We start from the raw sequence: 23,374 nt of genomic DNA, 5'->3' as shown, positions 1-23,374 counted from the left end.
GATTCATCATATACTTTAGTTATGTAAACTTAAATAATAAACAAGTGAATAAACTAAAGCAACAAATAGCAAGGCACTGCTGAGATTTGAACTCAGGATCTCCTGTTTACTAGACAGGCGCTTTAACCAACTAAGCCACAGCACCAAAGCACTTTTCTTCTCACGGTGTCCTACCACACAGCTCAGTTCAGAGCAAAAGACTGATCTCATATTTTAGGCTAGCCCCTTAGGTGTAGTTGCCAGAAGTCTTAACAGTCAGGGTACATAAGTTGTGATGGCCGAGTGGTTAAGGCGTTGGATTTGAAATCCAATGGGGTCTCCCTGCACAGGTTCAAGTCCTGTTCACAACGTTCTATTTTAAGAAGAGAACTTCCAGAAACATATTAAAGTTTGTCACCTATAGAAAGAGTAATTTTAATTCCATCCTCTTTATCACTGATTAATTACATTAATAATAGTGGTTCCAGCTGTGCCCCTGGCTTACAACTCTGAAAAGCGAGCAATATTTAGAGTATAAATCACTATAACTACAGCATCCCATTTGTCCAGACTTTTATTTTCCTCTTGATAAAAACAAATCAGGTTGGTTGGACAACTTCTGTCCTTAGTAAATCTCTGCTTGCTGTCAATTATAATACTATTTTCTGTCACATACTCCTGTATATAGTCCCTTAAATGGACTCTGTCACCAGTTTATCAATTCCCAATTTCCTAACTAGCCTAATAGGCGCTATGATGCTGATAACTACAGTGTGATTTGTTTTGTTTTTTAAAAAAACGTTTATTTGCAAAGTTATGAGCATTTATTTATATATACTAATGTAGCTCTAATAGCCAAATAGGAGATGACTCCTTTTTACTCTGGGCAGCTAATGTTTTCTGTATGACGCTGTCCAATCAGCATACAACTTCTCCCCCTTCCCTGTCCAGCAACACAGTGTGATCATATAGTACACTGCGTCCATTCCCGATTGTGTTTTCAACAGGTGATATCTTCGGTTCTGTCACAGCTAGAACTGTGATTTTGGTGTCATATGAAAGAGTAGAATCCAGTCTTTCAAATGCCACCAAATCTGCTTTTTTTAGGTGGCCCACAGCCCGATATATGGCTGTTTGAATTGATCCTCCTTCCCTGTAGCTTGAGTTTCACAATGTGTGTGAAGCAACTTCATGCTGATAGGACAGCATCAGATGCTGAGAGTCAGCTCCACCTCAGGAGAATTGCTGCTGTTACCTCCCAGATGTCTAATAAAGGCTAAATTACATATTTAGAAAATGCTCATAATTTTGCAAATAATAAACATTTTTTTTACTACCAATCACCCTGTAGTTATCAGCAGCAAAGCACCAATTAGACTAGTTAGGAGTTAGGGACCTGATAAACTGGTAACAGAGTCCCTTTAAGAGCTCTTCAAAAGTTTTTCCCACAATGGATGTTAAGCTTACTGGTCTATAATTACTTTGTATTGAACTTACTACTTATAGAAAACTCAATGACATTCATGGGGTCTCTGTCACCAATGAAAAACCCGATAGATTTTTAATTGCCTATAAAGAATTTGATTCATCATATACTTTAGTTATGTAAACTTAAATAATAAACAAGTGAATAAACTAAAGCAACAAATAGCAAGGCACTGCTGAGATTTGAACTCAGGATCTCCTGTTTACTAGACAGGCGCTTTAACCAACTAAGCCACAGCACCAAAGCACTTTTCTTCTCACGGTGTCCTACCACACAGCTCAGTTCAGAGCAAAAGACTGATCTCATATTTTAGGCTAGCCCCTTAGGTGTAGTTGCCAGAAGTCTTAACAGTCAGGGTACATAAGTTGTGATGGCCGAGTGGTTAAGGCGTTGGATTTGAAATCCAATGGGGTCTCCCTGCACAGGTTCAAGTCCTGTTCACAACGTTCTATTTTAAGAAGAGAACTTCCAGAAACATATTAAAGTTTGTCACCTATAGAAAGAGTTATTTTAATTCCATCCTCTTTATCACTGATTAATTACATTAATAATAGTGGTTCCAGCTGTGCCCCTGGCTTACAACTCTGAAAAGCGAGCAATATTTAGAGTATAAATCACTATAACTACAGCATCCCATTTGTCCAGACTTTTATTTTCCTCTTGATAAAAACAAATCAGGTTGGTTGGACAACTTCTGTCCTTAGTAAATCTCTGCTTGCTGTCAATTATAATACTATTTTCTGTCACATACTCCTGTATATAGTCCCTTAAATGGACTCTGTCACCAGTTTATCAATTCCCAATTTCCTAACTAGCCTAATAGGCGCTATGATGCTGATAACTACAGTGTGATTTGTTTTGTTTTTTAAAAAAACGTTTATTTGCAAAGTTATGAGCATTTATTTATATATACTAATGTAGCTCTAATAGCCAAATAGGAGATGACTCCTTTTTACTCTGGGCAGCTAATGTTTTCTGTATGACGCTGTCCAATCAGCATACAACTTCTCCCCCTTCCCTGTCCAGCAACACAGTGTGATCATATAGTACACTGCGTCCATTCCCGATTGTGTTTTCAACAGGTGATATCTTCGGTTCTGTCACAGCTAGAACTGTGATTTTGGTGTCATATGAAAGAGTAGAATCCAGTCTTTCAAATGCCACCAAATCTGCTTTTTTTAGGTGGCCCACAGCCCGATATATGGCTGTTTGAATTGATCCTCCTTCCCTGTAGCTTGAGTTTCACAATGTGTGTGAAGCAACTTCATGCTGATAGGACAGCATCAGATGCTGAGAGTCAGCTCCACCTCAGGAGAATTGCTGCTGTTACCTCCCAGATGTCTAATAAAGGCTAAATTACATATTTAGAAAATGCTCATAATTTTGCAAATAATAAACATTTTTTTTACTACCAATCACCCTGTAGTTATCAGCAGCAAAGCACCAATTAGACTAGTTAGGAGTTAGGGACCTGATAAACTGGTAACAGAGTCCCTTTAAGAGCTCTTCAAAAGTTTTTCCCACAATGGATGTTAAGCTTACTGGTCTATAATTACTTTGTATTGAACTTACTACTTATAGAAAACTCAATGACATTCATGGGGTCTCTGTCACCAATGAAAAACCCGATAGATTTTTAATTGCCTATAAAGAATTTGATTCATCATATACTTTAGTTATGTAAACTTAAATAATAAACAAGTGAATAAACTAAAGCAACAAATAGCAAGGCACTGCTGAGATTTGAACTCAGGATCTCCTGTTTACTAGACAGGCGCTTTAACCAACTAAGCCACAGCACCAAAGCACTTTTCTTCTCACGGTGTCCTACCACACAGCTCAGTTCAGAGCAAAAGACTGATCTCATATTTTAGGCTAGCCCCTTAGGTGTAGTTGCCAGAAGTCTTAACAGTCAGGGTACATAAGTTGTGATGGCCGAGTGGTTAAGGCGTTGGATTTGAAATCCAATGGGGTCTCCCTGCACAGGTTCAAGTCCTGTTCACAACGTTCTATTTTAAGAAGAGAACTTCCAGAAACATATTAAAGTTTGTCACCTATAGAAAGAGTTATTTTAATTCCATCCTCTTTATCACTGATTAATTACATTAATAATAGTGGTTCCAGCTGTGCCCCTGGCTTACAACTCTGAAAAGCGAGCAATATTTAGAGTATAAATCACTATAACTACAGCATCCCATTTGTCCAGACTTTTATTTTCCTCTTGATAAAAACAAATCAGGTTGGTTGGACAACTTCTGTCCTTAGTAAATCTCTGCTTGCTGTCAATTATAATACTATTTTCTGTCACATACTCCTGTATATAGTCCCTTAAATGGACTCTGTCACCAGTTTATCAATTCCCAATTTCCTAACTAGCCTAATAGGCGCTATGATGCTGATAACTACAGTGTGATTTGTTTTGTTTTTTAAAAAAACGTTTATTTGCAAAGTTATGAGCATTTATTTATATATACTAATGTAGCTCTAATAGCCAAATAGGAGATGACTCCTTTTTACTCTGGGCAGCTAATGTTTTCTGTATGACGCTGTCCAATCAGCATACAACTTCTCCCCCTTCCCTGTCCAGCAACACAGTGTGATCATATAGTACACTGCGTCCATTCCCGATTGTGTTTTCAACAGGTGATATCTTCGGTTCTGTCACAGCTAGAACTGTGATTTTGGTGTCATATGAAAGAGTAGAATCCAGTCTTTCAAATGCCACCAAATCTGCTTTTTTTAGGTGGCCCACAGCCCGATATATGGCTGTTTGAATTGATCCTCCTTCCCTGTAGCTTGAGTTTCACAATGTGTGTGAAGCAACTTCATGCTGATAGGACAGCATCAGATGCTGAGAGTCAGCTCCACCTCAGGAGAATTGCTGCTGTTACCTCCCAGATGTCTAATAAAGGCTAAATTACATATTTAGAAAATGCTCATAATTTTGCAAATAATAAACATTTTTTTTACTACCAATCACCCTGTAGTTATCAGCAGCAAAGCACCAATTAGACTAGTTAGGAGTTAGGGACCTGATAAACTGGTAACAGAGTCCCTTTAAGAGCTCTTCAAAAGTTTTTCCCACAATGGATGTTAAGCTTACTGGTCTATAATTACTTTGTATTGAACTTACTACTTATAGAAAACTCAATGACATTCATGGGGTCTCTGTCACCAATGAAAAACCCGATAGATTTTTAATTGCCTATAAAGAATTTGATTCATCATATACTTTAGTTATGTAAACTTAAATAATAAACAAGTGAATAAACTAAAGCAACAAATAGCAAGGCACTGCTGAGATTTGAACTCAGGATCTCCTGTTTACTAGACAGGCGCTTTAACCAACTAAGCCACAGCACCAAAGCACTTTTCTTCTCACGGTGTCCTACCACACAGCTCAGTTCAGAGCAAAAGACTGATCTCATATTTTAGGCTAGCCCCTTAGGTGTAGTTGCCAGAAGTCTTAACAGTCAGGGTACATAAGTTGTGATGGCCGAGTGGTTAAGGCGTTGGATTTGAAATCCAATGGGGTCTCCCTGCACAGGTTCAAGTCCTGTTCACAACGTTCTATTTTAAGAAGAGAACTTCCAGAAACATATTAAAGTTTGTCACCTATAGAAAGAGTTATTTTAATTCCATCCTCTTTATCACTGATTAATTACATTAATAATAGTGGTTCCAGCTGTGCCCCTGGCTTACAACTCTGAAAAGCGAGCAATATTTAGAGTATAAATCACTATAACTACAGCATCCCATTTGTCCAGACTTTTATTTTCCTCTTGATAAAAACAAATCAGGTTGGTTGGACAACTTCTGTCCTTAGTAAATCTCTGCTTGCTGTCAATTATAATACTATTTTCTGTCACATACTCCTGTATATAGTCCCTTAAATGGACTCTGTCACCAGTTTATCAATTCCCAATTTCCTAACTAGCCTAATAGGCGCTATGATGCTGATAACTACAGTGTGATTTGTTTTGTTTTTTAAAAAAACGTTTATTTGCAAAGTTATGAGCATTTATTTATATATACTAATGTAGCTCTAATAGCCAAATAGGAGATGACTCCTTTTTACTCTGGGCAGCTAATGTTTTCTGTATGACGCTGTCCAATCAGCATACAACTTCTCCCCCTTCCCTGTCCAGCAACACAGTGTGATCATATAGTACACTGCGTCCATTCCCGATTGTGTTTTCAACAGGTGATATCTTCGGTTCTGTCACAGCTAGAACTGTGATTTTGGTGTCATATGAAAGAGTAGAATCCAGTCTTTCAAATGCCACCAAATCTGCTTTTTTTAGGTGGCCCACAGCCCGATATATGGCTGTTTGAATTGATCCTCCTTCCCTGTAGCTTGAGTTTCACAATGTGTGTGAAGCAACTTCATGCTGATAGGACAGCATCAGATGCTGAGAGTCAGCTCCACCTCAGGAGAATTGCTGCTGTTACCTCCCAGATGTCTAATAAAGGCTAAATTACATATTTAGAAAATGCTCATAATTTTGCAAATAATAAACATTTTTTTTACTACCAATCACCCTGTAGTTATCAGCAGCAAAGCACCAATTAGACTAGTTAGGAGTTAGGGACCTGATAAACTGGTAACAGAGTCCCTTTAAGAGCTCTTCAAAAGTTTTTCCCACAATGGATGTTAAGCTTACTGGTCTATAATTACTTTGTATTGAACTTACTACTTATAGAAAACTCAATGACATTCATGGGGTCTCTGTCACCAATGAAAAACCCGATAGATTTTTAATTGCCTATAAAGAATTTGATTCATCATATACTTTAGTTATGTAAACTTAAATAATAAACAAGTGAATAAACTAAAGCAACAAATAGCAAGGCACTGCTGAGATTTGAACTCAGGATCTCCTGTTTACTAGACAGGCGCTTTAACCAACTAAGCCACAGCACCAAAGCACTTTTCTTCTCACGGTGTCCTACCACACAGCTCAGTTCAGAGCAAAAGACTGATCTCATATTTTAGGCTAGCCCCTTAGGTGTAGTTGCCAGAAGTCTTAACAGTCAGGGTACATAAGTTGTGATGGCCGAGTGGTTAAGGCGTTGGATTTGAAATCCAATGGGGTCTCCCTGCACAGGTTCAAGTCCTGTTCACAACGTTCTATTTTAAGAAGAGAACTTCCAGAAACATATTAAAGTTTGTCACCTATAGAAAGAGTTATTTTAATTCCATCCTCTTTATCACTGATTAATTACATTAATAATAGTGGTTCCAGCTGTGCCCCTGGCTTACAACTCTGAAAAGCGAGCAATATTTAGAGTATAAATCACTATAACTACAGCATCCCATTTGTCCAGACTTTTATTTTCCTCTTGATAAAAACAAATCAGGTTGGTTGGACAACTTCTGTCCTTAGTAAATCTCTGCTTGCTGTCAATTATAATACTATTTTCTGTCACATACTCCTGTATATAGTCCCTTAAATGGACTCTGTCACCAGTTTATCAATTCCCAATTTCCTAACTAGCCTAATAGGCGCTATGATGCTGATAACTACAGTGTGATTTGTTTTGTTTTTTAAAAAAACGTTTATTTGCAAAGTTATGAGCATTTATTTATATATACTAATGTAGCTCTAATAGCCAAATAGGAGATGACTCCTTTTTACTCTGGGCAGCTAATGTTTTCTGTATGACGCTGTCCAATCAGCATACAACTTCTCCCCCTTCCCTGTCCAGCAACACAGTGTGATCATATAGTACACTGCGTCCATTCCCGATTGTGTTTTCAACAGGTGATATCTTCGGTTCTGTCACAGCTAGAACTGTGATTTTGGTGTCATATGAAAGAGTAGAATCCAGTCTTTCAAATGCCACCAAATCTGCTTTTTTAGGTGGCCCACAGCCCGATATATGGCTGTTTGAATTGATCCTCCTTCCCTGTAGCTTGAGTTTCACAATGTGTGTGAAGCAACTTCATGCTGATAGGACAGCATCAGATGCTGAGAGTCAGCTCCACCTCAGGAGAATTGCTGCTGTTACCTCCCAGATGTCTAATAAAGGCTAAATTACATATTTAGAAAATGCTCATAATTTTGCAAATAATAAACATTTTTTTTACTACCAATCACCCTGTAGTTATCAGCAGCAAAGCACCAATTAGACTAGTTAGGAGTTAGGGACCTGATAAACTGGTAACAGAGTCCCTTTAAGAGCTCTTCAAAAGTTTTTCCCACAATGGATGTTAAGCTTACTGGTCTATAATTACTTTGTATTGAACTTACTACTTATAGAAAACTCAATGACATTCATGGGGTCTCTGTCACCAATGAAAAACCCGATAGATTTTTAATTGCCTATAAAGAATTTGATTCATCATATACTTTAGTTATGTAAACTTAAATAATAAACAAGTGAATAAACTAAAGCAACAAATAGCAAGGCACTGCTGAGATTTGAACTCAGGATCTCCTGTTTACTAGACAGGCGCTTTAACCAACTAAGCCACAGCACCAAAGCACTTTTCTTCTCACGGTGTCCTACCACACAGCTCAGTTCAGAGCAAAAGACTGATCTCATATTTTAGGCTAGCCCCTTAGGTGTAGTTGCCAGAAGTCTTAACAGTCAGGGTACATAAGTTGTGATGGCCGAGTGGTTAAGGCGTTGGATTTGAAATCCAATGGGGTCTCCCTGCACAGGTTCAAGTCCTGTTCACAATGTTCTATTTTAAGAAGAGAACTTCCAGAAACATATTAAAGTTTGTCACCTATAGAAAGAGTTATTTTAATTCCATCCTCTTTATCACTGATTAATTACATTAATAATAGTGGTTCCAGCTGTGCCCCTGGCTTACAACTCTGAAAAGCAAGCAATATTTAGAGTATAAATCACTATATCTACAGCATCCCATTTGTCCAGACTTTTATTTTCCTCTTGATAAAAACAAATCAGGTTGGTTGGACAACTTCTGTCCTTAGTAAATCTCTGCTTGCTGTCAATTATAATACTATTTTCTGTCACATACTCCTGTATATAGTCCCTTAAATGGACTCTGTCACCAGTTTATCAATTCCCAATTTCCTAACTAGCCTAATAGGCGCTATGATGCTGATAACTACAGTGTGATTTGTTGTTTTTTTTAAAAAAACGTTTATTTGCAAAGTTATGAGCATTTATTTATATATACTAATGTAGCTCTAATAGCCAAATAGGAGATGACTCCTTTTTACTCTGGGCAGCTAATGTTTTCTGTATGACGCTGTCCAATCAGCATACAACTTCTCCCCCTTCCCTGTCCAGCAACACAGTGTGATCATATAGTACACTGCGTCCATTCCCGATTGTGTTTTCAACAGGTGATATCTTCGGTTCTGTCACAGCTAGAACTGTGATTTTGGTGTCATATGAAAGACTAGAATCCAGTCTTTCAAATGCCACCAAATCTGCTTTTTTAGGTGGCCCACAGCCCGAGATATGGCTGTATGAATTGATCCTCCTTCCCTGTAGCTTGAGTTTCACAATGTGTGTGAAGCAACTTCATGCTGATAGGACAGCATCAGATGCTGAGAGTCAGCTCCACCTCAGGAGAATTGCTGCTGTTACCTCCCAGATGTCTAATAAAGGCTAAATTACATATTTAGAAAATGCTCATAATTTTGCAAATAATAAACATTTTTTTTACTACAAATCACCCTGTAGTTATCAGCAGCAAAGCACCAATTAGACTAGTTAGGAGTTAGGGACCTGATAAACTGGTAACAGAGTCCCTTTAAGAGCTCTTCAAAAGTTTTTCCCACAATGGATGTTAAGCTTACTGGTCTATAATTACTTTGTATTGAACTTACTACTTATAGAAAACTCAATGACATTCATGGGGTCTCTGTCACCAATGAAAAACCCGATAGATTTTTAATTGCCTATAAAGAATTTGATTCATCATATACTTTAGTTATGTAAACTTAAATAATAAACAAGTGAATAAACTAAAGCAACAAATAGCAAGGCACTGCTGAGATTTGAACTCAGGATCTCCTGTTTACTAGACAGGTGCTTTAACCAACTAAGCCACAGCACCAAAGCACTTTTCTTCTCACGGTGTCCTACCACACAGCTCAGTTCAGAGCAAAAGACTGATCTCATATTTTAGGCTAGCCCCTTAGGTGTAGTTGCCAGAAGTCTTAACAGTCAGGGTACATAAGTTGTGATGGCCGAGTGGTTAAGGCGTTGGATTTGAAATCCAATGGGGTCTCCCTGCACAGGTTCAAGTCCTGTTCACAACGTTCTATTTTAAGAAGAGAACTTCCAGAAACATATTAAAGTTTGTCACCTATAGAAAGAGTTATTTTAATTCCATCCTCTTTATCACTGATTAATTACATTAATAATAGTGGTTCCAGCTGTGCCCCTGGCTTACAACTCTGAAAAGCAAGCAATATTTAGAGTATAAATCACTATATCTACAGCATCCCATTTGTCCAGACTTTTATTTTCCTCTTGATAAAAACAAATCAGGTTGGTTGGACAACTTCTGTCCTTAGTAAATCTCTGCTTGCTGTCAATTATAATACTATTTTCTGTCACATACTCCTGTATATAGTCCCTTAAATGGACTCTGTCACCAGTTTATCAATTCCCAATTTCCTAACTAGCCTAATAGGCGCTATGATGCTGATAACTACAGTGTGATTTGTTGTTTTTTTTAAAAAAACGTTTATTTGCAAAGTTATGAGCATTTATTTATATATACTAATGTAGCTCTAATAGCCAAATAGGAGATGACTCCTTTTTACTCTGGGCAGCTAATGTTTTCTGTATGACGCTGTCCAATCAGCATACAACTTCTCCCCCTTCCCTGTCCAGCAACACAGTGTGATCATATAGTACACTGCGTCCATTCCCGATTGTGTTTTCAACAGGTGATATCTTCGGTTCTGTCACAGCTAGAACTGTGATTTTGGTGTCATATGAAAGAGTAGAATCCAGTCTTTCAAATGCCACCAAATCTGCTTTTTTAGGTGGCCCACAGCCCGATATATGGCTGTTTGAATTGATCCTCCTTCCCTGTAGCTTGAGTTTCACAATGTGTGTGAAGCAACTTCATGCTGATAGGACAGCATCAGATGCTGAGAGTCAGCTCCACCTCAGGAGAATTGCTGCTGTTACCTCCCAGATGTCTAATAAAGGCTAAATTACATATTTAGAAAATGCTCATAATTTTGCAAATAATAAACATTTTTTTTACTACCAATCACCCTGTAGTTATCAGCAGCAAAGCACCAATTAGACTAGTTAGGAGTTAGGGACCTGATAAACTGGTAACAGAGTCCCTTTAAGAGCTCTTCAAAAGTTTTTCCCACAATGGATGTTAAGCTTACTGGTCTATAATTACTTTGTATTGAACTTACTACTTATAGAAAACTCAATGACATTCATGGGGTCTCTGTCACCAATGAAAAACCCGATAGATTTTTAATTGCCTATAAAGAATTTGATTCATCATATACTTTAGTTATGTAAACTTAAATAATAAACAAGTGAATAAACTAAAGCAACAAATAGCAAGGCACTGCTGAGATTTGAACTCAGGATCTCCTGTTTACTAGACAGGCGCTTTAACCAACTAAGCCACAGCACCAAAGCACTTTTCTTCTCACGGTGTCCTACCACACAGCTCAGTTCAGAGCAAAAGACTGATCTCATATTTTAGGCTAGCCCCTTAGGTGTAGTTGCCAGAAGTCTTAACAGTCAGGGTACATAAGTTGTGATGGCCGAGTGGTTAAGGCGTTGGATTTGAAATCCAATGGGGTCTCCCTGCACAGGTTCAAGTCCTGTTCACAACGTTCTATTTTAAGAAGAGAACTTCCAGAAACATATTAAAGTTTGTCACCTATAGAAAGAGTTATTTTAATTCCATCCTCTTTATCACTGATTAATTACATTAATAATAGTGGTTCCAGCTGTGCCCCTGGCTTACAACTCTGAAAAGCGAGCAATATTTAGAGTATAAATCACTATAACTACAGCATCCCATTTGTCCAGACTTTTATTTTCCTCTTGATAAAAACAAATCAGGTTGGTTGGACAACTTCTGTCCTTAGTAAATCTCTGCTTGCTGTCAATTATAATACTATTTTCTGTCACATACTCCTGTATATAGTCCCTTAAATGGACTCTGTCACCAGTTTATCAATTCCCAATTTCCTAACTAGCCTAATAGGCGCTATGATGCTGATAACTACAGTGTGATTTGTTTTGTTTTTTAAAAAAACGTTTATTTGCAAAGTTATGAGCATTTATTTATATATACTAATGTAGCTCTAATAGCCAAATAGGAGATGACTCCTTTTTACTCTGGGCAGCTAATGTTTTCTGTATGACGCTGTCCAATCAGCATACAACTTCTCCCCCTTCCCTGTCCAGCAACACAGTGTGATCATATAGTACACTGCGTCCATTCCCGATTGTGTTTTCAACAGGTGATATCTTCGGTTCTGTCACAGCTAGAACTGTGATTTTGGTGTCATATGAAAGAGTAGAATCCAGTCTTTCAAATGCCACCAAATCTGCTTTTTTTAGGTGGCCCACAGCCCGATATATGGCTGTTTGAATTGATCCTCCTTCCCTGTAGCTTGAGTTTCACAATGTGTGTGAAGCAACTTCATGCTGATAGGACAGCATCAGATGCTGAGAGTCAGCTCCACCTCAGGAGAATTGCTGCTGTTACCTCCCAGATGTCTAATAAAGGCTAAATTACATATTTAGAAAATGCTCATAATTTTGCAAATAATAAACATTTTTTTTACTACCAATCACCCTGTAGTTATCAGCAGCAAAGCACCAATTAGACTAGTTAGGAGTTAGGGACCTGATAAACTGGTAACAGAGTCCCTTTAAGAGCTCTTCAAAAGTTTTTCCCACAATGGATGTTAAGCTTACTGGTCTATAATTACTTTGTATTGAACTTACTACTTATAGAAAACTCAATGACATTCATGGGGTCTCTGTCACCAATGAAAAACCCGATAGATTTTTAATTGCCTATAAAGAATTTGATTCATCATATACTTTAGTTATGTAAACTTAAATAATAAACAAGTGAATAAACTAAAGCAACAAATAGCAAGGCACTGCTGAGATTTGAACTCAGGATCTCCTGTTTACTAGACAGGCGCTTTAACCAACTAAGCCACAGCACCAAAGCACTTTTCTTCTCACGGTGTCCTACCACACAGCTCAGTTCAGAGCAAAAGACTGATCTCATATTTTAGGCTAGCCCCTTAGGTGTAGTTGCCAGAAGTCTTAACAGTCAGGGTACATAAGTTGTGATGGCCGAGTGGTTAAGGCGTTGGATTTGAAATCCAATGGGGTCTCCCTGCACAGGTTCAAGTCCTGTTCACAACGTTCTATTTTAAGAAGAGAACTTCCAGAAACATATTAAAGTTTGTCACCTATAGAAAGAGTTATTTTAATTCCATCCTCTTTATCACTGATTAATTACATTAATAATAGTGGTTCCAGCTGTGCCCCTGGCTTACAACTCTGAAAAGCGAGCAATATTTAGAGTATAAATCACTATAACTACAGCATCCCATTTGTCCAGACTTTTATTTTCCTCTTGATAAAAACAAATCAGGTTGGTTGGACAACTTCTGTCCTTAGTAAATCTCTGCTTGCTGTCAATTATAATACTATTTTCTGTCACATACTCCTGTATATAGTCCCTTAAATGGACTCTGTCACCAGTTTATCAATTCCCAATTTCCTAACTAGCCTAATAGGCGCTATGATGCTGATAACTACAGTGTGATTTGTTTTGTTTTTTAAAAAAACGTTTATTTGCAAAGTTATGAGCATTTATTTATATATACTAATGTAGCTCTAATAGCCAAATAGGAGATGACTCCTTTTTACTCTGGGCAGCTAATGTTTTCTGTATGACGCTGTCCAATCAGCATACAACTTCTCCCCCTTCCCTGTCCAGCAACACAGTGTGATCATATAGTACACTGCGTCCATTCCCGATTGTGTTTTCAACAGGTGATATCTTCGGTTCTGTCACAGCTAGAACTGTGATTTTGGTGTCATATGAAAGAGTAGAATCCAGTCTTTCAAATGCCACCAAATCTGCTTTTTTTAGGTGGCCCACAGCCCGATATATGGCTGTTTGAATTGATCCTCCTTCCCTGTAGCTTGAGTTTCACAATGTGTGTGAAGCAACTTCATGCTGATAGGACAGCATCAGATGCTGAGAGTCAGCTCCACCTCAGGAGAATTGCTGCTGTTACCTCCCAGATGTCTAATAAAGGCTAAATTACATATTTAGAAAATGCTCATAATTTTGCAAATAATAAACATTTTTTTTACTACCAATCACCCTGTAGTTATCAGCAGCAAAGCACCAATTAGACTAGTTAGGAGTTAGGGACCTGATAAACTGGTAACAGAGTCCCTTTAAGAGCTCTTCAAAAGTTTTTCCCACAATGGATGTTAAGCTTACTGGTCTATAATTACTTTGTATTGAACTTACTACTTATAGAAAACTCAATGACATTCATGGGGTCTCTGTCACCAATGAAAAACCCGATAGATTTTTAATTGCCTATAAAGAATTTGATTCATCATATACTTTAGTTATGTAAACTTAAATAATAAACAAGTGAATAAACTAAAGCAACAAATAGCAAGGCACTGCTGAGATTTGAACTCAGGATCTCCTGTTTACTAGACAGGCGCTTTAACCAACTAAGCCACAGCACCAAAGCACTTTTCTTCTCACGGTGTCCTACCACACAGCTCAGTTCAGAGCAAAAGACTGATCTCATATTTTAGGCTAGCCCCTTAGGTGTAGTTGCCAGAAGTCTTAACAGTCAGGGTACATAAGTTGTGATGGCCGAGTGGTTAAGGCGTTGGATTTGAAATCCAATGGGGTCTCCCTGCACAGGTTCAAGTCCTGTTCACAACGTTCTATTTTAAGAAGAGAACTTCCAGAAACATATTAAAGTTTGTCACCTATAGAAAGAGTTATTTTAATTCCATCCTCTTTATCACTGATTAATTACATTAATAATAGTGGTTCCAGCTGTGCCCCTGGCTTACAACTCTGAAAAGCGAGCAATATTTAGAGTATAAATCACTATAACTACAGCATCCCATTTGTCCAGACTTTTATTTTCCTCTTGATAAAAACAAATCAGGTTGGTTGGACAACTTCTGTCCTTAGTAAATCTCTGCTTGCTGTCAATTATAATACTATTTTCTGTCACATACTCCTGTATATAGTCCCTTAAATGGACTCTGTCACCAGTTTATCAATTCCCAATTTCCTAACTAGCCTAATAGGCGCTATGATGCTGATAACTACAGTGTGATTTGTTTTGTTTTTTAAAAAAACGTTTATTTGCAAAGTTATGAGCATTTATTTATATATACTAATGTAGCTCTAATAGCCAAATAGGAGATGACTCCTTTTTACTCTGGGCAGCTAATGTTTTCTGTATGACGCTGTCCAATCAGCATACAACTTCTCCCCCTTCCCTGTCCAGCAACACAGTGTGATCATATAGTACACTGCGTCCATTCCCGATTGTGTTTTCAACAGGTGATATCTTCGGTTCTGTCACAGCTAGAACTGTGATTTTGGTGTCATATGAAAGAGTAGAATCCAGTCTTTCAAATGCCACCAAATCTGCTTTTTTTAGGTGGCCCACAGCCCGATATATGGCTGTTTGAATTGATCCTCCTTCCCTGTAGCTTGAGTTTCACAATGTGTGTGAAGCAACTTCATGCTGATAGGACAGCATCAGATGCTGAGAGTCAGCTCCACCTCAGGAGAATTGCTGCTGTTACCTCCCAGATGTCTAATAAAGGCTAAATTACATATTTAGAAAATGCTCATAATTTTGCAAATAATAAACATTTTTTTTACTACCAATCACCCTGTAGTTATCAGCAGCAAAGCACCAATTAGACTAGTTAGGAGTTAGGGACCTGATAAACTGGTAACAGAGTCCCTTTAAGAGCTCTTCAAAAGTTTTTCCCACAATGGATGTTAAGCTTACTGGTCTATAATTACTTTGTATTGAACTTACTACTTATAGAAAACTCAATGACATTCATGGGGTCTCTGTCACCAATGAAAAACCCGATAGATTTTTAATTGCCTATAAAGAATTTGATTCATCATATACTTTAGTTATGTAAACTTAAATAATAAACAAGTGAATAAACTAAAGCAACAAATAGCAAGGCACTGCTGAGATTTGAACTCAGGATCTCCTGTTTACTAGACAGGCGCTTTAACCAACTAAGCCACAGCACCAAAGCACTTTTCTTCTCACGGTGTCCTACCACACAGCTCAGTTCAGAGCAAAAGACTGATCTCATATTTTAGGCTAGCCCCTTAGGTGTAGTTGCCAGAAGTCTTAACAGTCAGGGTACATAAGTTGTGATGGCCGAGTGGTTAAGGCGTTGGATTTGAAATCCAATGGGGTCTCCCTGCACAGGTTCAAGTCCTGTTCACAACGTTCTATTTTAAGAAGAGAACTTCCAGAAACATATTAAAGTTTGTCACCTATAGAAAGAGTTATTTTAATTCCATCCTCTTTATCACTGATTAATTACATTAATAATAGTGGTTCCAGCTGTGCCCCTGGCTTACAACTCTGAAAAGCGAGCAATATTTAGAGTATAAATCACTATAACTACAGCATCCCATTTGTCCAGACTTTTATTTTCCTCTTGATAAAAACAAATCAGGTTGGTTGGACAACTTCTGTCCTTAGTAAATCTCTGCTTGCTGTCAATTATAATACTATTTTCTGTCACATACTCCTGTATATAGTCCCTTAAATGGACTCTGTCACCAGTTTATCAATTCCCAATTTCCTAACTAGCCTAATAGGCGCTATGATGCTGATAACTACAGTGTGATTTGTTTTGTTTTTTAAAAAAACGTTTATTTGCAAAGTTATGAGCATTTATTTATATATACTAATGTAGCTCTAATAGCCAAATAGGAGATGACTCCTTTTTACTCTGGGCAGCTAATGTTTTCTGTATGACGCTGTCCAATCAGCATACAACTTCTCCCCCTTCCCTGTCCAGCAACACAGTGTGATCATATAGTACACTGCGTCCATTCCCGATTGTGTTTTCAACAGGTGATATCTTCGGTTCTGTCACAGCTAGAACTGTGATTTTGGTGTCATATGAAAGAGTAGAATCCAGTCTTTCAAATGCCACCAAATCTGCTTTTTTTAGGTGGCCCACAGCCCGATATATGGCTGTTTGAATTGATCCTCCTTCCCTGTAGCTTGAGTTTCACAATGTGTGTGAAGCAACTTCATGCTGATAGGACAGCATCAGATGCTGAGAGTCAGCTCCACCTCAGGAGAATTGCTGCTGTTACCTCCCAGATGTCTAATAAAGGCTAAATTACATATTTAGAAAATGCTCATAATTTTGCAAATAATAAACATTTTTTTTACTACCAATCACCCTGTAGTTATCAGCAGCAAAGCACCAATTAGACTAGTTAGGAGTTAGGGACCTGATAAACTGGTAACAGAGTCCCTTTAAGAGCTCTTCAAAAGTTTTTCCCACAATGGATGTTAAGCTTACTGGTCTATAATTACTTTGTATTGAACTTACTACTTATAGAAAACTCAATGACATTCATGGGGTCTCTGTCACCAATGAAAAACCCGATAGATTTTTAATTGCCTATAAAGAATTTGATTCATCATATACTTTAGTTATGTAAACTTAAATAATAAACAAGTGAATAAACTAAAGCAACAAATAGCAAGGCACTGCTGAGATTTGAACTCAGGATCTCCTGTTTACTAGACAGGCGCTTTAACCAACTAAGCCACAGCACCAAAGCACTTTTCTTCTCACGGTGTCCTACCACACAGCTCAGTTCAGAGCAAAAGACTGATCTCATATTTTAGGCTAGCCCCTTAGGTGTAGTTGCCAGAAGTCTTAACAGTCAGGGTACATAAGTTGTGATGGCCGAGTGGTTAAGGCGTTGGATTTGAAATCCAATGGGGTCTCCCTGCACAGGTTCAAGTCCTGTTCACAACGTTCTATTTTAAGAAGAGAACTTCCAGAAACATATTAAAGTTTGTCACCTATAGAAAGAGTTATTTTAATTCCATCCTCTTTATCACTGATTAATTACATTAATAATAGTGGTTCCAGCTGTGCCCCTGGCTTACAACTCTGAAAAGCGAGCAATATTTAGAGTATAAATCACTATAACTACAGCATCCCATTTGTCCAGACTTTTATTTTCCTCTTGATAAAAACAAATCAGGTTGGTTGGACAACTTCTGTCCTTAGTAAATCTCTGCTTGCTGTCAATTATAATACTATTTTCTGTCACATACTCCTGTATATAGTCCCTTAAATGGACTCTGTCACCAGTTTATCAATTCCCAATTTCCTAACTAGCCTAATAGGCGCTATGATGCTGATAACTACAGTGTGATTTGTTGTTTTTTTTAAAAAAACGTTTATTTGCAAAGTTATGAGCATTTATTTATATATACTAATGTAGCTCTAATAGCCAAATAGGAGATGACTCCTTTTTACTCTGGGCAGCTAATGTTTTCTGTATGACGCTGTCCAATCAGCATACAACTTCTCCCCCTTCCCTGTCCAGCAACACAGTGTGATCATATAGTACACTGCGTCCATTCCCGATTGTGTTTTCAACAGGTGATATCTTCGGTTCTGTCACAGCTAGAACTGTGATTTTGGTGTCATATGAAAGAGTAGAATCCAGTCTTTCAAATGCCACCAAATCTGCTTTTTTAGGTGGCCCACAGCCCGAGATATGGCTGTATGAATTGATCCTCCTTCCCTGTAGCTTGAGTTTCACAATGTGTGTGAAGCAACTTCATGCTGATAGGACAGCATCAGATGCTGAGAGTCAGCTCCACCTCAGGAGAATTGCTGCTGTTACCTCCCAGATGTCTAATAAAGGCTAAATTACATATTTAGAAAATGCTCATAATTTTGCAAATAATAAACATTTTTTTTACTACCAATCACCCTGTAGTTATCAGCAGCAAAGCACCAATTAGACTAGTTAGGAGTTAGGGACCTGATAAACTGGTAACAGAGTCCCTTTAAGAGCTCTTCAAAAGTTTTTCCCACAATGGATGTTAAGCTTACTGGTCTATGATTACTTTGTATTGAACTTACTACTTATAGAAAACTCAATGACATTCATGGGGTCTCTGTCACCAATGAAAAACCCGATAGATTTTTAATTGCCTATAAAGAATTTGATTCATCATATACTTTAGTTATGTAAACTTAAATAATAAACAAGTGAATAAACTAAAGCAACAAATAGCAAGGCACTGCTGAGATTTGAACTCAGGATCTCCTGTTTACTAGACAGGCGCTTTAACCAACTAAGCCACAGCACCAAAGCACTTTTCTTCTCACGGTGTCCTACCACACAGCTCAGTTCAGAGCAAAAGACTGATCTCATATTTTAGGCTAGCCCCTTAGGTGTAGTTGCCAGAAGTCTTAACAGTCAGGGTACATAAGTTGTGATGGCCGAGTGGTTAAGGCGTTGGATTTGAAATCCAATGGGGTCTCCCTGCACAGGTTCAAGTCCTGTTCACAACGTTCTATTTTAAGAAGAGAACTTCCAGAAACATATTAAAGTTTGTCACCTATAGAAAGAGTTATTTTAATTCCATCCTCTTTATCACTGATTAATTACATTAATAATAGTGGTTCCAGCTGTGCCCCTGGCTTACAACTCTGAAAAGCAAGCAATATTTAGAGTATAAATCACTATATCTACAGCATCCCATTTGTCCAGACTTTTATTTTCCTCTTGATAAAAACAAATCAGGTTGGTTGGACAACTTCTGTCCTTAGTAAATCTCTGCTTGCTGTCAATTATAATACTATTTTCTGTCACATACTCCTGTATATAGTCCCTTAAATGGACTCTGTCACCAGTTTATCAATTCCCAATTTCCTAACTAGCCTAATAGGCGCTATGATGCTGATAACTACAGTGTGATTTGTTGTTTTTTTTAAAAAAACGTTTATTTGCAAAGTTATGAGCATTTATTTATATATACTAATGTAGCTCTAATAGCCAAATAGGAGATGACTCCTTTTTACTCTGGGCAGCTAATGTTTTCTGTATGACGCTGTCCAATCAGCATACAACTTCTCCCCCTTCCCTGTCCAGCAACACAGTGTGATCATATAGTACACTGCGTCCATTCCCGATTGTGTTTTCAACAGGTGATATCTTCGGTTCTGTCACAGCTAGAACTGTGATTTTGGTGTCATATGAAAGACTAGAATCCAGTCTTTCAAATGCCACCAAATCTGCTTTTTTAGGTGGCCCACAGCCCGAGATATGGCTGTATGAATTGATCCTCCTTCCCTGTAGCTTGAGTTTCACAATGTGTGTGAAGCAACTTCATGCTGATAGGACAGCATCAGATGCTGAGAGTCAGCTCCACCTCAGGAGAATTGCTGCTGTTACCTCCCAGATGTCTAATAAAGGCTAAATTACATATTTAGAAAATGCTCATAATTTTGCAAATAATAAACATTTTTTTTACTACAAATCACCCTGTAGTTATCAGCAGCAAAGCACCAATTAGACTAGTTAGGAGTTAGGGACCTGATAAACTGGTAACAGAGTCCCTTTAAGAGCTCTTCAAAAGTTTTTCCCACAATGGATGTTAAGCTTACTGGTCTATAATTACTTTGTATTGAACTTACTACTTATAGAAAACTCAATGACATTCATGGGGTCTCTGTCACCAATGAAAAACCCGATAGATTTTTAATTGCCTATAAAGAATTTGATTCATCATATACTTTAGTTATGTAAACTTAAATAATAAACAAGTGAATAAACTAAAGCAACAAATAGCAAGGCACTGCTGAGATTTGAACTCAGGATCTCCTGTTTACTAGACAGGTGCTTTAACCAACTAAGCCACAGCACCAAAGCACTTTTCTTCTCACGGTGTCCTACCACACAGCTCAGTTCAGAGCAAAAGACTGATCTCATATTTTAGGCTAGCCCCTTAGGTGTAGTTGCCAGAAGTCTTAACAGTCAGGGTACATAAGTTGTGATGGCCGAGTGGTTAAGGCGTTGGATTTGAAATCCAATGGGGTCTCCCTGCACAGGTTCAAGTCCTGTTCACAACGTTCTATTTTAAGAAGAGAACTTCCAGAAACATATTAAAGTTTGTAACCTATAGAAAGAGTTATTTTAATTCCATCCTCTTTATCACTGATTAATTACATTAATAATAGTGGTTCCAGCTGTGCCCCTGGCTTACAACTCTGAAAAGCAAGCAATATTTAGAGTATAAATCACTATATCTACAGCATCCCATTTGTCCAGACTTTTATTTTCCTCTTGATAAAAACAAATCAGGTTGGTTGGACAACTTCTGTCCTTAGTAAATCTCTGCTTGCTGTCAATTATAATACTATTTTCTGTCACATACTCCTGTATATAGTCCCTTAAATGGACTCTGTCACCAGTTTATCAATTCCCAATTTCCTAACTAGCCTAATAGGCGCTATGATGCTGATAACTACAGTGTGATTTGTTGTTTTTTTTAAAAAAACGTTTATTTGCAAAGTTATGAGCATTTATTTATATATACTAATGTAGCTCTAATAGCCAAATAGGAGATGACTCCTTTTTACTCTGGGCAGCTAATGTTTTCTGTATGACGCTGTCCAATCAGCATACAACTTCTCCCCCTTCCCTGTCCAGCAACACAGTGTGATCATATAGTACACTGCGTCCATTCCCGATTGTGTTTTCAACAGGTGATATCTTCGGTTCTGTCACAGCTAGAACTGTGATTTTGGTGTCATATGAAAGAGTAGAATCCAGTCTTTCAAATGCCACCAAATCTGCTTTTTTAGGTGGCCCACAGCCCGAGATATGGCTGTATGAATTGATCCTCCTTCCCTGTAGCTTGAGTTTCACAATGTGTGTGAAGCAACTTCATGCTGATAGGACAGCATCAGATGCTGAGAGTCAGCTCCACCTCAGGAGAATTGCTGCTGTTACCTCCCAGATGTCTAATAAAGGCTAAATTACATATTTAGAAAATGCTCATAATTTTGCAAATAATAAACATTTTTTTTACTACCAATCACCCTGTAGTTATCAGCAGCAAAGCACCAATTAGACTAGTTAGGAGTTAGGGACCTGATAAACTGGTAACAGAGTCCCTTTAAGAGCTCTTCAAAAGTTTTTCCCACAATGGATGTTAAGCTTACTGGTCTATGATTACTTTGTATTGAACTTACTACTTATAGAAAACTCAATGACATTCATGGGGTCTCTGTCACCAATGAAAAACCCGATAGATTTTTAATTGCCTATAAAGAATTTGATTCATCATATACTTTAGTTATGTAAACTTAAATAATAAACAAGTGAATAAACTAAAGCAACAAATAGCAAGGCACTGCTGAGATTTGAACTCAGGATCTCCTGTTTACTAGACAGGTGCTTTAACCAACTAAGCCACAGCACCAAAGCACTTTTCTTCTCACGGTGTCCTACCACACAGCTCAGTTCAGAGCAAAAGACTGATCTCATATTTTAGGCTAGCCCCTTAGGTGTAGTTGCCAGAAGTCTTAACAGTCAGGGTACATAAGTTGTGATGGCCGAGTGGTTAAGGCGTTGGATTTGAAATCCAATGGGGTCTCCCTGCACAGGTTCAAGTCCTGTTCACAACGTTCTATTTTAAGAAGAGAACTTCCAGAAACATATTAAAGTTTGTAACCTATAGAAAGAGTTATTTTAATTCCATCCTCTTTATCACTGATTAATTACATTAATAATAGTGGTTCCAGCTGTGCCCCTGGCTTACAACTCTGAAAAGCAAGCAATATTTAGAGTATAAATCACTATATCTACAGCATCCCATTTGTCCAGACTTTTATTTTCCTCTTGATAAAAACAAATCAGGTTGGTTGGACAACTTCTGTCCTTAGTAAATCTCTGCTTGCTGTCAATTATAATACTATTTTCTGTCACATACTCCTGTATATAGTCCCTTAAATGGACTCTGTCACCAGTTTATCAATTCCCAATTTCCTAACTAGCCTAATAGGCGCTATGATGCTGATAACTACAGTGTGATTTGTTGTTTTTTTTAAAAAAACGTTTATTTGCAAAGTTATGAGCATTTATTTATATATACTAATGTAGCTCTAATAGCCAAATAGGAGATGACTCCTTTTTACTCTGGGCAGCTAATGTTTTCTGTATGACGCTGTCCAATCAGCATACAACTTCTCCCCCTTCCCTGTCCAGCAACACAGTGTGATCATATAGTACACTGCGTCCATTCCCGATTGTGTTTTCAACAGGTGATATCTTCGGTTCTGTCACAGCTAGAACTGTGATTTTGGTGTCATATGAAAGACTAGAATCCAGTCTTTCAAATGCCACCAAATCTGCTTTTTTAGGTGGCCCACAGCCCGAGATATGGCTGTTTGAATTGATCCTCCTTCCCTGTAGCTTGAGTTTCACAATGTGTGTGAAGCAACTTCATGCTGGTCTATGATTACTTTGTATTGAACTTACTACTTATAGAAAACTCAATGACATTCATGGGGTCTCTGTCACCAATGAAAAACCCGATAGATTTTTAATTGCCTATAAAGAATTTGATTCATCATATACTTTAGTTATGTAAACTTAAATAATAAACAAGTGAATAAACTAAAGCAACAAATAGCAAGGCACTGCTGAGATTTGAACTCAGGATCTCCTGTTTACTAGACAGGCGCTTTAACCAACTAAGCCACAGCACCAAAGCACTTTTCTTCTCACGGTGTCCTACCACACAGCTCAGTTCAGAGCAAAAGACTGATCTCATATTTTAGGCTAGCCCCTTAGGTGTAGTT

General features: G+C 37.9%; 31 non-coding genes across 31 annotated transcripts; 15 read left to right on the top strand and 16 right to left on the bottom strand.

Moving 5' to 3' along the window:
* Positions 1 to 71: 71 nt before the first annotated feature.
* TRNAT-AGU (transfer RNA threonine (anticodon AGU)) lies at positions 72 to 145 on the bottom strand. The gene has a single exon. It is a non-coding gene; the product is annotated as a tRNA-Thr (tRNA).
* A 123-nt stretch (positions 146 to 268) lies between these two features.
* On the top strand, positions 269 to 350 carry TRNAS-UGA (transfer RNA serine (anticodon UGA)). The gene has a single exon. It is a non-coding gene; the product is annotated as a tRNA-Ser (tRNA).
* Positions 351 to 1,632: 1,282 nt separating this feature from the next.
* TRNAT-AGU (transfer RNA threonine (anticodon AGU)) lies at positions 1,633 to 1,706 on the bottom strand. Its single transcript has one exon. It is a non-coding gene; the product is annotated as a tRNA-Thr (tRNA).
* Positions 1,707 to 1,829: 123 nt separating this feature from the next.
* On the top strand, positions 1,830 to 1,911 carry TRNAS-UGA (transfer RNA serine (anticodon UGA)). Its single transcript has one exon. It is a non-coding gene; the product is annotated as a tRNA-Ser (tRNA).
* Positions 1,912 to 3,193: 1,282 nt separating this feature from the next.
* On the bottom strand, positions 3,194 to 3,267 carry TRNAT-AGU (transfer RNA threonine (anticodon AGU)). Its single transcript has one exon. It is a non-coding gene; the product is annotated as a tRNA-Thr (tRNA).
* A 123-nt stretch (positions 3,268 to 3,390) lies between these two features.
* TRNAS-UGA (transfer RNA serine (anticodon UGA)) lies at positions 3,391 to 3,472 on the top strand. The gene has a single exon. It is a non-coding gene; the product is annotated as a tRNA-Ser (tRNA).
* A 1,282-nt stretch (positions 3,473 to 4,754) lies between these two features.
* Positions 4,755 to 4,828, bottom strand: TRNAT-AGU (transfer RNA threonine (anticodon AGU)). The gene has a single exon. It is a non-coding gene; the product is annotated as a tRNA-Thr (tRNA).
* Positions 4,829 to 4,951: 123 nt separating this feature from the next.
* Positions 4,952 to 5,033, top strand: TRNAS-UGA (transfer RNA serine (anticodon UGA)). Its single transcript has one exon. It is a non-coding gene; the product is annotated as a tRNA-Ser (tRNA).
* A 1,282-nt stretch (positions 5,034 to 6,315) lies between these two features.
* TRNAT-AGU (transfer RNA threonine (anticodon AGU)) lies at positions 6,316 to 6,389 on the bottom strand. Its single transcript has one exon. It is a non-coding gene; the product is annotated as a tRNA-Thr (tRNA).
* Positions 6,390 to 6,512: 123 nt separating this feature from the next.
* TRNAS-UGA (transfer RNA serine (anticodon UGA)) lies at positions 6,513 to 6,594 on the top strand. Its single transcript has one exon. It is a non-coding gene; the product is annotated as a tRNA-Ser (tRNA).
* A 1,281-nt stretch (positions 6,595 to 7,875) lies between these two features.
* Positions 7,876 to 7,949, bottom strand: TRNAT-AGU (transfer RNA threonine (anticodon AGU)). The gene has a single exon. It is a non-coding gene; the product is annotated as a tRNA-Thr (tRNA).
* A 123-nt stretch (positions 7,950 to 8,072) lies between these two features.
* On the top strand, positions 8,073 to 8,154 carry TRNAS-UGA (transfer RNA serine (anticodon UGA)). Its single transcript has one exon. It is a non-coding gene; the product is annotated as a tRNA-Ser (tRNA).
* A 1,281-nt stretch (positions 8,155 to 9,435) lies between these two features.
* TRNAT-AGU (transfer RNA threonine (anticodon AGU)) lies at positions 9,436 to 9,509 on the bottom strand. The gene has a single exon. It is a non-coding gene; the product is annotated as a tRNA-Thr (tRNA).
* Positions 9,510 to 9,632: 123 nt separating this feature from the next.
* TRNAS-UGA (transfer RNA serine (anticodon UGA)) lies at positions 9,633 to 9,714 on the top strand. Its single transcript has one exon. It is a non-coding gene; the product is annotated as a tRNA-Ser (tRNA).
* Positions 9,715 to 10,995: 1,281 nt separating this feature from the next.
* TRNAT-AGU (transfer RNA threonine (anticodon AGU)) lies at positions 10,996 to 11,069 on the bottom strand. The gene has a single exon. It is a non-coding gene; the product is annotated as a tRNA-Thr (tRNA).
* A 123-nt stretch (positions 11,070 to 11,192) lies between these two features.
* Positions 11,193 to 11,274, top strand: TRNAS-UGA (transfer RNA serine (anticodon UGA)). Its single transcript has one exon. It is a non-coding gene; the product is annotated as a tRNA-Ser (tRNA).
* A 1,282-nt stretch (positions 11,275 to 12,556) lies between these two features.
* TRNAT-AGU (transfer RNA threonine (anticodon AGU)) lies at positions 12,557 to 12,630 on the bottom strand. Its single transcript has one exon. It is a non-coding gene; the product is annotated as a tRNA-Thr (tRNA).
* A 123-nt stretch (positions 12,631 to 12,753) lies between these two features.
* On the top strand, positions 12,754 to 12,835 carry TRNAS-UGA (transfer RNA serine (anticodon UGA)). Its single transcript has one exon. It is a non-coding gene; the product is annotated as a tRNA-Ser (tRNA).
* Positions 12,836 to 14,117: 1,282 nt separating this feature from the next.
* TRNAT-AGU (transfer RNA threonine (anticodon AGU)) lies at positions 14,118 to 14,191 on the bottom strand. Its single transcript has one exon. It is a non-coding gene; the product is annotated as a tRNA-Thr (tRNA).
* A 123-nt stretch (positions 14,192 to 14,314) lies between these two features.
* TRNAS-UGA (transfer RNA serine (anticodon UGA)) lies at positions 14,315 to 14,396 on the top strand. Its single transcript has one exon. It is a non-coding gene; the product is annotated as a tRNA-Ser (tRNA).
* Positions 14,397 to 15,678: 1,282 nt separating this feature from the next.
* On the bottom strand, positions 15,679 to 15,752 carry TRNAT-AGU (transfer RNA threonine (anticodon AGU)). The gene has a single exon. It is a non-coding gene; the product is annotated as a tRNA-Thr (tRNA).
* A 123-nt stretch (positions 15,753 to 15,875) lies between these two features.
* Positions 15,876 to 15,957, top strand: TRNAS-UGA (transfer RNA serine (anticodon UGA)). Its single transcript has one exon. It is a non-coding gene; the product is annotated as a tRNA-Ser (tRNA).
* Positions 15,958 to 17,239: 1,282 nt separating this feature from the next.
* Positions 17,240 to 17,313, bottom strand: TRNAT-AGU (transfer RNA threonine (anticodon AGU)). Its single transcript has one exon. It is a non-coding gene; the product is annotated as a tRNA-Thr (tRNA).
* A 123-nt stretch (positions 17,314 to 17,436) lies between these two features.
* On the top strand, positions 17,437 to 17,518 carry TRNAS-UGA (transfer RNA serine (anticodon UGA)). The gene has a single exon. It is a non-coding gene; the product is annotated as a tRNA-Ser (tRNA).
* Positions 17,519 to 18,799: 1,281 nt separating this feature from the next.
* On the bottom strand, positions 18,800 to 18,873 carry TRNAT-AGU (transfer RNA threonine (anticodon AGU)). The gene has a single exon. It is a non-coding gene; the product is annotated as a tRNA-Thr (tRNA).
* Positions 18,874 to 18,996: 123 nt separating this feature from the next.
* TRNAS-UGA (transfer RNA serine (anticodon UGA)) lies at positions 18,997 to 19,078 on the top strand. The gene has a single exon. It is a non-coding gene; the product is annotated as a tRNA-Ser (tRNA).
* Positions 19,079 to 20,359: 1,281 nt separating this feature from the next.
* Positions 20,360 to 20,433, bottom strand: TRNAT-AGU (transfer RNA threonine (anticodon AGU)). The gene has a single exon. It is a non-coding gene; the product is annotated as a tRNA-Thr (tRNA).
* Positions 20,434 to 20,556: 123 nt separating this feature from the next.
* TRNAS-UGA (transfer RNA serine (anticodon UGA)) lies at positions 20,557 to 20,638 on the top strand. Its single transcript has one exon. It is a non-coding gene; the product is annotated as a tRNA-Ser (tRNA).
* Positions 20,639 to 21,919: 1,281 nt separating this feature from the next.
* TRNAT-AGU (transfer RNA threonine (anticodon AGU)) lies at positions 21,920 to 21,993 on the bottom strand. Its single transcript has one exon. It is a non-coding gene; the product is annotated as a tRNA-Thr (tRNA).
* Positions 21,994 to 22,116: 123 nt separating this feature from the next.
* TRNAS-UGA (transfer RNA serine (anticodon UGA)) lies at positions 22,117 to 22,198 on the top strand. Its single transcript has one exon. It is a non-coding gene; the product is annotated as a tRNA-Ser (tRNA).
* A 1,009-nt stretch (positions 22,199 to 23,207) lies between these two features.
* TRNAT-AGU (transfer RNA threonine (anticodon AGU)) lies at positions 23,208 to 23,281 on the bottom strand. Its single transcript has one exon. It is a non-coding gene; the product is annotated as a tRNA-Thr (tRNA).
* Between the last annotated feature and the right edge of the window lie 93 nt (positions 23,282 to 23,374).

Source organism: Rhinoderma darwinii, chromosome 3, assembly GCF_050947455.1.
Source record: "Rhinoderma darwinii isolate aRhiDar2 chromosome 3, aRhiDar2.hap1, whole genome shotgun sequence".
Taxonomy (NCBI): domain Eukaryota; kingdom Metazoa; phylum Chordata; class Amphibia; order Anura; family Rhinodermatidae; genus Rhinoderma; species Rhinoderma darwinii.
The sequence above is the reverse complement of the archived record's forward strand: the minus strand, read 5'-3'. Positions and strand labels throughout refer to the sequence as shown.